The sequence below is a fragment of the Haplochromis burtoni genome, unplaced genomic scaffold, assembly GCF_018398535.1.
Source record: "Haplochromis burtoni strain Fernald_Lab_line unplaced genomic scaffold, NCSU_Asbu1 Contig_215, whole genome shotgun sequence".
Lineage (NCBI taxonomy): Eukaryota > Metazoa > Chordata > Actinopteri > Cichliformes > Cichlidae > Haplochromis > Haplochromis burtoni.
Genome location: NW_024582576.1, coordinates 345,050 through 358,750, shown reverse-complemented (window position 1 = coordinate 358,750; position 13,701 = coordinate 345,050). Strand labels below are relative to the sequence as shown.

Genomic DNA, 13,701 nt, shown 5'->3' with positions numbered 1-13,701 from the left:
AATCAATAGTTAGGGGATTTAGTCCCAAATAAAGGTTTAAAATGCTTCATTTAGGATAAAAATCACAGCAGGTTGTAGTTCTGTCATGTATTATTAATATCTCTAGCTGATTCTCCCAAAGCACTGAACAAATGCCATGCCAATTATATATGCAATTTACAATTACGCCTCAGACCAGCAGTAGTGAAAATGATCGCTAAAGCCGCATTCACGCAGGCCTCAAGACCGTCAGAGACCCCATGGTAACCACCAGTCGCAGAATTCACACTTTTCGAAAGCCACCGGTGGTTCACGGTTTAGAAAGTAATTCATTACACTAGTTACTACATCAATTCTGCATTACTCTGTAAAACAAAACCCATTGTCACTTACCGGTTAACAATATAAACCTGGGACTTTGCGATTGCCGAAGAGTGTAGTAACATGTTATACCTGCACTTGTTAGTGGAGGGCCACTGACTAGTCTTTACGCATTGGGGTTGCTGCACTACAGTTGCTTTAGTTGCTAGTAGGTTGCTCGAGTCACATACTTATTGGCAAAGCTGGAGAATGTTTTCTGGCAAATCAGCATCTTCCATGCAAACTGCCACTGCAGAAATCTAGTGACCTAGCAAGTAACCAAAGTAAGCACAATGTGGATTTAGTGCAGCACCCTGATTACAACAGATCTTAGGGTATTTCACAGATGAAAGTGTCATGAGCCTCTACTATATGACCCTCAGCAGTGACATAACTAGTGTTACATTGTCAGAGGAGCAATATGACTAGGTCACGTTTGCCTGTGTGGCTGCTGATTGGCTCCTTAGGGCCAGGGATCGTTGACACAACAGAAATCGCCAACTTTCTCCTCTTATTTGTAACTGATCTGGATATGTTAACACCAACTTCATTATTTTTAAAAAAAAAAAAACAACTTTTTTTCTTAGTATTTTTACATAACACTTCAGGAAATGTTAAACTTGCGGACACTTTTGAGAGAGTTTCCCCTATATTGTTAACACTTTACAAAAGCTGATGTGTGAGTCAGTGTGTAGACAGCTGCTCCCTGCTTCTTGTAACCAGTCCCTATTAAGAGCCGTGTCTCAACAGCCAACCCCAACCACCATCTCCGTGCTTTTTCAGTGGGACCTAGTTTCACAAACCACTGGGCCGTGACACATTGTGGTGAAGAAATGGACCGCGCTCTGGGGTTAAAATGCCATACTAACCTTTCGACTGTTAGCAGAGGGATACATTAGAGATCTATTTAAAGCACAGTGGGAAATGGAATGTAGTGGAGGGATAGGAAGAGCAGTCACAAAGAGCCTCTAAGATAAAGGACAAAAAAAAATGAGATATGTACTATAAATAGAGCTCTATACTGTCCAGCAGTGTGATATATTTAAGGTAGAGGTACTGATGTAGGAAAAAAGATAACTACACTCTTTACTTTTAACCCCTGAAAGGTGAAAAGTACACAAAGGGCTGAAAAACGCATGTTCACTTCCTATGCCAGCTGTCCTCACATTAACACATAAATGTATGTGCTTCAGTGGGATGGTGTGATTTCAGGAACTATTTAATATGCAGACATATGTTGCCTGCGTGTATTAACTTAAAGAAAGAACCCGTATAAGTATAACTTACAGTGAAACAACAGAAGGCAATGAGATCTTATAAAGGAAAGAAAGAAAAGAAACAGCCAAGCACAGACCAACTAATGCCAAACGGTGCTTGAGGTGACTCGTGACATGCATAGCGCCGTATTTAAGGACACGGACACTGTGGCCCAGTTTTTTAGGGTTTTTTTTTTTTTCACCTTAGCAGCTCTGATTTGAGGTTGCGGCACGACACTTCATGCTTTGCCCCAGATACACCTGACTTCTGTAAGTCTTTACAGGTATATAGGACAGAGCTGTGTATTCAGTTCAACAGTCAGGTGATGCCCAAACCAGATTTTCTAACTTCAAATAAACGCCTACACCTGTAAGTAGCACTGTGGCTGTTTATGCAAACCTCTGATTTGTGAAGTGAAGCAGGTTTGTTTGCATAAATCCTCCCCCTGGGGTATGTGTGGCAGCTGGAAGGGAGGAGCCTGTGTCAGAATTAATAGTGTCACAATTCGGTGAGAATGAGAAAAGGGATGTGTGTTTTTGGGTGCCACTATAGCAAATCGGTAAATCTGCATGTGTGGAAACAAGCACTAGTAAATGAGAAACTTATTAATTAGGGATAAGAGATTAAGGGAAAAATGGTTAAATATGTGGATCAGTGAAGGAGAAACCTGATTTTCAGCCATGTGTTGTGTAAAAGTGTTTCTTAGTGAGCTTTTATAAGAGCACGTGGCATGACAGACTTAAGACACGCAAAGTACTGCTTTGTGCAGCTGGATGAAAGGGAAGATTATTATGTTTAGTGTCCAAAATAATTAAACCCAAAGCCCTTGGGCTTGGGCAGAAATCTGATTACTGACAAACTGCATGTAAACCTGGGTTTTAGAGACATAAACAAGTTTTGATTTTCTGCCCCAATTTCCCTCAGTAAGTGTATTATGTGTATGCATGCAGTGTGACAAACTCTCTGCCAACACAACTGATCCCAAAACAGCAACACAAAGAAGAAGAGTGACTCTGGGTGGTTTGACAACAAAGAGGCACACCAAACCACCATGCCCATCCTGTCCCTTGTCAGTGATATTAAAAACGGTGTCACTTCCTCTGATCTCAATCAGCTACCTAAAAAACTCAGTCTGTAAGAAACAGGTTGCCTTCACAGACTTTGTAAAACATGCTGACAATGAATTGATGAGGTTTATACTTCTGTTAAAACTCTTTCCTCCACAATAGCCTTTATGTTGTACTAATCTTGTAATATCTCATTGTAGTGGTGGCACTATTATTTGGCTTTTAAAGTTGTATTCATCTTTAATACACAGAAAAATCCTGATTTCTTGGGCACCAATGGCTTTCAGGTTTCACCAAAACAAGGATCTTTCCAAACCTTAATCAAAGTGCTTTTGGTGTCGAAACCCAGCCACAGACAGGACTGAATGCTAACGCTGGTGTCTGTCTTCAGCAGTTGTGTCCTCTGTACCACAACCACTTCCTGCCAAGAGTTTAGCAGATGGTTTATGTTTTTAGATATCTAGGGTTTGAAATAAGCAATGGCATGATGGCCCCAGTAAAAAGGGTTATTTTAGGCGAGCTGACAGGCCAGTAACTGGCCCGTTTGGTGTGCTTCCACCAATCACAGCTACAAGCTGACCTTGGAAGCAAACTGGCTTAAGCAGCTCTCCCTAATCAATTATTTCACATTAAGTAAAATAATTTTTCACACACACTGAACAAAATAATGGATTCATTCAATTTGAAGACAAAAACAAATGGTCTTTTTTATTTAAGCAGATTTCTTTGAATTTGAATTACCATCCAAAATGAAAAAAGCAAACAAATAAATAAATGTGAACTGAACTAAATGCACCACAGTCTGGAAAAAAGTGAGCTTTTATGGAGATGCAAACGTAATGAAAAGGAACGTGCCAGAAGGCAAAACGAGTCAGCGATTACAAGACAGAACACAGCACAATCATCAGATCTTAAATATCCTGGTTTAACAACTACTGGAGGCCAAAACTGTAACTGAAATTGAAATTTAATTAATTGCATATCAGAAATAAAGGACTCAAGTGAAAGTGTTTCACTGGCATTTGTGAATAAAAATTTTTTTGATGCATGCAGACAAACTTCAAATGTTTCATTGTCATTTCTAAATTTACTTCACAACTATGAAACTCAAATTCACCATGCACAGTAAACACATCTTTAAACATCACGAAACCAAATTAATTCGTTCCAGAGAGCTGATCCATACAGCTCCTTGATTCCTTTTGTCCTGTCCTCCTGCCCTCAAACCCTTCTCGGCACTTGGCTGCCCCTCCCAGAGCCTGGTTTTGTCTGAGGTTTCTTCCTGTTAAAATCTTAAGTCTCATATAAGACATCAGTGAAAGCGAAGCTCAAACTCTGGAACAAAGATTATACAGTGGATTTCAGTAGATTCCCAGCTGTGTGTATTCTCACTGAACCTGTGTTCAATCTATTATTTTCTGCATTTTCGTACAACTCTGTATTGTTAATGGCCTTAGGCACATTTTCATAGTTTTTACCACTCAGGAAACATCCTTTTGTACATGTCTGCTAAGTTGTTTTCACTCTCTGGAATATCAGTACTGGGGTGTTTTTCAAGCACTGCAGCATCAACAGTTTCCTCTGCGGTGGTCTCTGGATCATCCTGAGGCAAGTTTCTAAATAGTTTTCAGCTAAACAGTTTCAAATACTCGAGTAGTTTTTAAACTACCACATTACATTGCACTGCAGTAAATATGTATATGTACAGTGGGGCAAAAAAGTCATCGTCTGACCTCGTAAATGCTATCTGGATGAATGGACAAAAATTCCCACAAACGCACTCGGTAATCTTGTATAAAGACTTTCCAAGAAGAGTGAGAGCTGCTATTGCAATGGGGAACCAGCTCCATATTGATAACTGTGGATTTAGGATGGGATGTCATAAAAGCTTCTGTGGGTGTAATGTACACACGGCCCAGTATTTTGTCCATTAAGTGTAGAAAAAAATGACCAATTTAGACCACATTTATTGCCATTACGTGATTATATTATTACACTATATGAATAGAATCGGTCACATTATATATATATATTATATATATATATATATATTACATACACACACACAGATACACACAGACACACACACACACACAGACACACTCACACACACACACACTCACACACACACACACAAACACACACACACACACACACACATATAAACACATACAGTTGTGGTCAAAAGTTTACATACACTTGTAAAGAATATAATATAATGGCTCTACCGAGTGTCCCGTTATTTCTAAAACTCTGATTTTTCTCTGATAGAGTGATTGGAACAGATACTTCTTTGTCACAAAAAACATTCATGAAGTTTGGTTCTTTAATGACTTTATTATGGGTTAACAGAAAAAAGTGATCACATCTGCTGGGTCAAAAATATACATACAGCATATATATTACACGATACACAAAATTCACTTTGGTTCACGGTTCGATATTTTTTCGATACAAAAAAAATGTTCATGCCTTTTTAATTTGTCATTTATTAAAATTATAAATATATATTTTAACTCAAAAGTACAGTTTTTAAATTTAATGTTGCTGAAACAAAAGTAATTAAAAAAATAAATATATCTCAGGGCTCTCAAAATTTCAAAATCCCTGGTAGCCCTTCGGGCAGGGACTCTTCAGTTTTTGGTAGCCCAAAATAAATTTAAGTAGCCCGAATAAAAAAGAGAGCAATTTTTTGATTGATGTTTTGTTTCCTTTACAATATTATACATTAAAGTATAATATTGTAAAGGAAACAAAACATTAATCAAAAAATTGTTGAAAAACAAATTACAACATTGTATAAAAATTACAATCATCAACTCAAATACTTGGTTCTAATTGAACAGAAATTTCTATGAACTTGTAAGAACTGTGTAGGACATGAATCAGTCTGTGTCAGATCCTGAATTTGAAATTTCCACTGAAGTCACGGGTAAGAGACAAGTGGAACCAAGATCGAGGCCATTTGCTTTTTGAAGTTTGCAAAGACTGCTAAATTTTGCCAGTGGTAGTTCACTCTTTGCAACATAGTACGCTGTTCTAAACAGATTTTTCAGGTTTATTTTTAGTATGTTATTTGCAATTGGTGTTTGTTCTGGGAAAGATATTGCAGACTGAGCAATAATGCATTTCTTGCATTTCTCATGGGTTCTAATGGGGGCCTTTCTTAAAATGACTGGTCCCAGTAACAAAGGCGCTTGTCGACTCAGAAATCGAGAGAAAACCAACAACACACCCGGCAGAACATTATGTTATTTACACGGGTGCACATAAGTGGTCCGCATGTGCGCATTCGCTGTCAAAATAAAAGACGCGCACCAGATAAGAAGTTGCAACGCGCGTTTGCGTCCATATAAAAAGCACTGTTTTTGTCCGCTAGAGTGGGATTTTCACGGCACATTCCGCACCACATCTCTGTGCGTTCATCATTTGTTTGAAGCCAGCTCACCTCCTGCAACCACTTTTCCGAGAATACGCGCTTCTTTTGTGGTTCGGACTCCTTCTGACATTTCTTTGGAGGTGGAGGAACACCAAAGTAATTGCTTAAAGGAGCTTCTTCGACATCTTTAAGAGTTCTAAACAAATGTCTGTCCTCCTCCAGAAAATCTTATGTATGCAAACACGCGTTGCAACTTCTTATCTTGTGCGTTTTTTATTTTGACAGCGAATGCGCACCTGCGGACCACTTATGTGCAGCCCTGGTTATTTAGCTCGTCATATTGCAGCCACAGAAATTCTTTTGTCCATGAAACCATAAAGCTGCACTTTCTTTTTGCCTTATAGTCTGATTTGTCATAACTTTTCCGTTTTGTGGTAAGCTTTTCTTTGGCTGTCACTTCTTCACCCTGACCTGTCTTATTTGGCTCAGCAGAACTAAAATATATATCCTGCTGCTTTTACACACACACACACACACACACACACACACACACACACACACAACACACACACAGACACACACACACACACACACACACACATAACGGTCAGCGATTCTCTGCGCGATCAACCTCTCACATGTTTAAGCTGCGGGAGATTTCACTTGTCATGTTTGCATAGTAAGCTAACGATTGATAAGACGATGTCAGAGGAATTGGTGCGCAAATTATCATCACTCACCAATCAGTGCTGTCGCTCTCTATACACAGTTCGCGCGATTGCAAAGTGAAAGCAAAAAACAAGCGCAAATTCAAACGCGATTTCAATATGTCACATATTGACAGTGGCTCACCGATGCCAATGACATAATTACCCAGCTACATTTCTGAAAGAATGCAAAAGCATTGACATATATTTTTCCTTCCTACAATAGCCCGACGGGCAGGGCAGAGATAGATTTTGGTAGCCCGACTGAAAAAATCGCTAGCCCCGGGACGTCGGGCTAGCGATATTGCGAGCCCTGTATCTGATTGAGGAATCACTCATCTTTGGAAAAGAGAGTTTATTACAGAGAAATGTCTCTTTCCAAAATAAAAGCTATACTATCCGCTTCTTCTGGGCTATATTCTCAGCAGCATATTGTAGCGGGTCAGGGCTGTTCGGGGTTCTGTTTGTACAGTTATGTTTTGTTTATGTTGCCATAGTGACGGGTGACGCCCTCTCGCTGCGACGGTGTGTCCTTCCGGGGTCAGAGGGCGCCCTGTGTGTGTGTTGTTGTTGTTGCTGTGCGGTTGCCGCGCTGAGCAGTTAGCTAGCGGCAGTGTTCTTCTGCAGATGTCAATAAACGGCTGTGCTCCCTGGCTAGCTCACGGGAAGCAAGACCAAACGACACCTCCGTCTCCTCCTTGTCTGAGCTCGCCACAATATTAAACATATCAGGTCCCCATAAGGAGAATCATGTGCTAACGGCTGTCTAAATGACTCGGGTAAAGTTTGTAGCATGCTTGTTGTTTTTGTCTGCTTCCACTTGTCTTTGCACTAGGATGATGTCGGCGTAAATGTGCAGTCATATTCGTTGTGTTCCCACTAGTGCTGTCAGCGTTAATCTCGTTGAAATGACGTTAACGCCACAACACGGCAAATCTCCGTTAACGAGCTACCCCTGATCGCCCCGTGCGTGGGGCTAGACGGCCAACACGTTAACGAGCTAACTGCGCTAACACACTAGTTCCCACCCATGTAATTGAGCATTGCGTGGCACATCCAACATACTGTTTTACTTTAGTCCATGACGCGCTTACCTTCAGGGTCATACGTCACATGAAAACCAAAATAATTCCAAACGCCAGATCTGAATGAGGGTGGGAGGTTCAATTTGCCATGTTGCAAGGAGAGCTTAACTTCTGTCTCGCTAGCTTGCCCTGCGCTCTTCCTTCTGACGATGCTGTCTGTGTTGAGCGCTCAGTGGATCTGCGCTCGACAGTGCAGCCTAGGCGGAGTAGTCGAACGCAGATTCACTGAGCCAGCGCAAGCTAGCCAGACACAGTGTTGCCAACTTAGTGACTTTGTTGCTATATTTAGTGAGTTTTCAGACCCCCTTAGCGACTTTTTTTCTAAAAAGCGACTAGCGACAAATCTGGCGACTTTTTCTGGTGTTATTGGAGACTTATTTATGACGACTTTTTGACATGAAAGCGGGTATCGCTTTTACTCTCAACAAGCAGCGGGTGCTGCCGTGGGCACCTCGCCCGTTCCAAAGCGCTCACGGGCGGAGGATAGTCCTCCCCCAGCTGCTATCAGGGCAGGAGACGTTCACACCTGTGCGTCCAAACTGCAAATGAATCGCGCATGAGCGAAGCCGCTGCTCCCGCACTGACTGTAACGCAGTCAGTTCTTCTTTTACTGTTATGCTGTTTTGTGGATCACGAGGTTTAAAACTACTTATACACACAAAGTAACTCCACCAGAGTGCCTATTTCGGGTCACTTTTGCCGGTCCAAGCCCGGATAAAGGAGCAGGGTTGGAATTGTGACATTAAAAAAAACAATAATTGCTAAAATAAATTTAATTTGTAGTTCTAAATAAACTCTAAATGCATTTAGGACGTTTTTTACTCACTTTATGTCTCTTCCACGATGTTATTTCTCTCTCCAACAACGTAGGTTACAATTATATTAGCATGACCAATTATGCAAATTAGGCGATGACGTCATTTAGCGACTTCTAGCGACTTTTAGGACAGCCAATAGCGATTTTCCTTACTGAGGAGTTGGCAAGCTAGCGAGACAGAAGTTAAGCTCTCCTTGCAACATGGCAAATTGAACCTCCCCCACCCTCATTCAGATCTGGCGTTTGGAATTATTTTGGTTTTCATGTGACGTATGACCCTGAAGGTAAGCGCGTCATGGACTAAAGTAAAACAGTATGTTGGATGTGCCACGCAATGCTCAATTACATGGGTGGGAGCTAGTGTGTTAGCGCAGTTAGCTCGTTAACGTGTTGGCCGTCTAGCCCCATGCACGGGGCGATCAGGGGTAGCTCGTTAACGGAGATTTGCCGTGTTGTGGCGTTAAGGTCATTTCAACGAGATTAACCTGAAAGCACTAGTGGGAACACAACGAATATGACTGCACATTTACGCCGACATCATCCTAGTGCAAAGACAAGTGGAAGCAGACAAAAACAACAAGCATGCTACAAACTTTACCCGAGTCATTTAGACAGCCGTTAGCACATGATTCTCCTTATGGGGACCTGATATGTTTAATATGCTGCTGAGAATATAGCCCAGAAGAAGCGATAGTATAGCTTTTATTTTGGAAAGAGCCATTTCTCTGTAATAAACTCTCTTTTCCAAAGATGAGTGATTCCTCAATCAGATACAGGGCTCGCAATATCGCTAGCCCGACGTCCCGGGGCTAGCGATTTTTCCAGTCGGGCTACCAAAATCTATCTCTGCCCTGCCCGTCGGGCTATTGTAGGAAGGAAAAATATATGTCAATGCTTTTGCATTCTTTCGGAAATGTAGCTGGGTAATTATGTCATTGGCATCGGTGAGCCACTGTCAATATGTGACATATTGAAATCGCGTTTGAATTTGCGCTTGTTTTTTTGCTTTCACTTTGCAATCGCGCGAACTGTGTATAGAGAGCGACAGCACTGATCTGTGAGTGATGATAATTTGGCACCAATTCCTCTGACATCGTCTTATCAATCGTTAGCTTACTATGCAAACATGACAAGTGAAATCTCCCGCAGCTTAAACATGTGAGAGGTTGATCGCGCAGAGAATCGCTGAGCTTATGTGTGTGTGTGTAAAAGCAGCAGGATATATATTTTAGTTCTGCTGAGCCAAATAAGACAGGTCAGGGTGAAGAAGTGACAGCCAAAGAAAAGCTTACCACAAAACGGAAAGTTATGACAAATCAGACTATAAGGCAAAAAGAAAGTGCAGCTTTATGGTTTCATGGACAAAAGAATTTCTGTGGCTGCAATATGACGAGCTAAATAACCAGGGCTGCACATAAGTGGTCCGCAGGTGCGCATTCGCTGTCAAAATAAAAAACGGGCACAAGATAAGAAGTTGCAACGCGTGTTTGCATACATAAGATTTTCAGGAGGAGGACAGACATTTGTTTAGAACTCTTAAAGATGTCGAAGAAGCTCCTTTAAGCAATTACTGTGATGTTCCTCCACCTCCAAAGAAATGTCAGAGAGTCCGAACCACAAAAGAAGCCGTATTCTCGGAAAAGTAGTTGCAGGAGGTGAGCTGGCTTCAAACAAATGATGAACGCACAGAGATGTGGTGCGGAATGTGCCGTGAAAATTTAATAAATGACAAATTAAAAAGGCATGAACATTTTTTTTTGTATCGAAAAAATATCGAACCGTGACACAAGTATCAACCCCTAATTGTTATGTTCACGTATCTAGCTTTCCCAGGACTGCGCTCTTCTGGACAGAGATCTCCGATGTTGTTCCCGGGATCTGCTGGAGCCACTCGCCTAGCTTGGGAGTCACCGCACCTAGTGCTCCGATTACCACGGGGACCACCGTTACCTTCACCCTCCACATCCTCTCGAGCTCTTCTCTGAGCCCTTGGTATTTCTCCAGCTTCTCGTGTTCCTTCTTCCTGATATTGCTGTCATTCGGAACCGCTACATCGATCACTACGGCCGTCTTCTTCTGTTTGTCTACCACCACTATGTCCGGTTGGTTAGCCACCACCATTTTGTCCGTCTGTATCTGGAAGTCCCACAGGATCTTAGCTCGGTCATTCTCCACCACCCTTGGGGGCATCTCCCATTTTGACCTCGGGACTTCCAGGTTATACTCGGCACAGATGTTCCTGTACACTATGCCGGCCACTTGGTTATGGCGTTCCATGTATGCCTTGCCTGCTAGCATCTTGCACCCTGCTGTTATGTGCTGGATTGTCTCTGGGGCATCTTTACACAGCCTGCACCTGGGGTCTTGCCTGGTGTGATAGACCCCAGCCTCTATGGATCTTGTGCTCAGAGCTTGTTCTTGTGCTGCCATGATTATTGTATATATATTATATTATTATATATTTTAATAATATATATTATTATTTTTATGATTATTTTGATTGTTTGTTTTCTGTGTTTTTTAGTTGCAGTTGCATAGCTGGCTCCACTTATGTTGACAATGAGGACTGCTTGTGCGTGTCACATCTAACAGTGTTTTTACGTGCGGCTGTCTGCACCTGCTGTTCGCGTTGACAGCTCTCAGTCGACCTTTTTCGCAGCCTTTTGACTCGACATAGTAGGAAAATTGCTGGTGTTACTAATACCTTTAGCAGTAGCTTTGGCGTCTTTAATCGTCTCGCCAGGCCGGGACGCTGTTAACAATGAGCCGGCATGAGCGATATCTGGAATTCAGCTCTCATTTATTGACACTTGCACTTTTCCCAAAGTAGGCTCCACCAAGAAGGATTTCTAAGCTCATACTGTAACATTACATGTCACCTTTTCCCAGACGGTTGCTTTTTCATTAAAGATGAGACCTCTTTGCTGGAGACGGGCTCATAAAAGCAGCCTTGTTTTGTCTCTTGCTCTGGTCTTATGTAATCTTGTTTGCTTCAGGTGATGCGCAGGCGATGACAGTTGTAGCAGCCCGGTTGCCTGAGCCAAGGAGTCATCAAAGAGATGAGCTCAGCTTGATGCTGAGGTGGCAACAGGGGGAATAAAGGTCTCTCTTCCTTGTCGAGGTGTGTGTATGTGTCTGTGCGGGGAGGACAGATTAGGACAAGAGGAATGCAACGGGCTGTCAAAGCGGCTGACAGTTTTGTCTTTTCGTTCTGTTTTTCTTCTCTGTCTTTTTAAACACTGAATTTGCTCTTTCCCGACCTGTACAAGGAGAGCGAGTACACAGAGCTGTGTTGTTGACCCCGAAGTTGCTCTTCTTTGTCACAGGGAGATGAAAGACAAGAATTGATAAAAGGAGCATGTAATAAAGTCAAGAAAGTGTTACCTCTGGGCACCCTTGCAGGAGTCTGTGGAGTTCAATATTTGACTTCAGCTCAATATTCAGCTCATTCCCACCGCTTCGATTGCTGTGCTAAATTCATGAAAGACGGGACAGAAACGGGACTCTCCCGCCCAATTCTGGGGGAAACCTTATTGAAACTCTAAGTACATTTCCACGGTGCCCTTGCTCATGCAACCGCACACCAAATCGCAAATCACAAAGTCGACACAAGTCGCCTGACAGACTGACTGATGTAAACTCTCTGTAGTTTGTAATCCCATTATTTAATTCATTACTTAGACAGTGTGTGTGTGTGTGTGTGTGCGCGCTGTATTTGACTGTGTCTGTTGTGAGGCATCTGTGCAGCGACTAAGTTCCAGCATACTGTTTAGCAGCCAGCTCAACTGTTATTGCCCATGGAAACCAATTAAAACCAGTTTTCCGATAATCTGAGCATTGTTTCTATGTCAGGTGTATTTCCATTGTTTTAAGGAGGAAAAGTGGTTGGATGTGTGTAAAAAAACTCTTAAAGTGTGTACCGTGTTTTCCTTTTTGTTATGTACTTTAAAAAAATCCCAACAACAACAGCAGGGGGTTGCCGACTGTTCATGAAGTGCCTCCATTACTGTTGCTGTGCTTGTAAAGCTTTTCATTCTGTTGAGGCACAAATGCAGTTTGCAAGAATCACCGTGGAAGATTTAACACTTAAAACTCAACGGCTCCTTGATTTTTAGGAAGAGGTAGATATTTTCCAGTTTTCCAATTTTTTTATTTTAGCTGTAACTATTGGAACTAAGACAGGATCTCATCCTTGTTTTCTTTGAAGGATTTCCACTTGGAGCTTTTTGATGGCTGTAGCTATCTTTGACTTTGCATGCTACTCCTGTTTGTACAGTGGATCTGCTCTCACAGCAACACATACCCCCTCCAGCTCGGATGCTTGGTAGTTGGTAGCAAAAAGCTTTATTGTTTTGGTAGTTTAATGATGGCTGGTAAGGATTTTAGCACAATTCATACCTTTCAATTTCTTTGTCATTACAGTAGGCAGCATATGTCCTCAGCAGACCTGTGAAAAAACTGATAACCTTACTTAAATACTCATTTGCAACACTACTGATGCCGACATTGTCGCCTCCTCCAGATGACACACAACTTCAAACATTAGTGCTGCAGACAGACAGGAGCACAGCTCCTGCCCTTCACCAGTAGCTGAACTCGTGACCAGTAGCACCAACTTGGCAAAGCATCTTAAATACTTTTGTGAGATCAGTAAAGCTCATCTTTCAGTGACTTGAAATATTTTTGATTAAAGCTGTTTTTGAAAGCCGTTTTTAAAAAGCTCCATATGAAGTTCAAAAGCACAGACGCAGTCTGTTTCACGGTAGAAATGTCAGTGCCAGTGGCATTCATTTCATCTTGGCCTAAGATGATATCATTTAACATTTTTTGACAAAACGATTACCATATTAATTTTCACAATTCAGTTCTATCATGCAGAGGTTGCTGCTGTGACTTTTGTGCTCACTGTTAATGTTTCCATTTCAAGCTCTCATCTGTTAGCTTTGACCATAGTTTCCTATTTTGGCCATGATTACAACGGTGATCAGCTCTACTAACAACAGCACTTGGAAACAACAAGCTTACCATCTTGTTGTTGTTTTTTTTATAT

At 41.7% G+C, this 13,701-nt stretch overlaps 1 protein-coding gene across 1 annotated transcript in view; it reads right to left on the bottom strand.

Moving 5' to 3' along the window:
* Nucleotides 1-13,701, bottom strand: part of LOC102295086 (serine/threonine-protein kinase 32C) — a 121,285-nt gene that overhangs the window by 90,383 nt on the left and 17,201 nt on the right. The window lies entirely within an intron of this gene.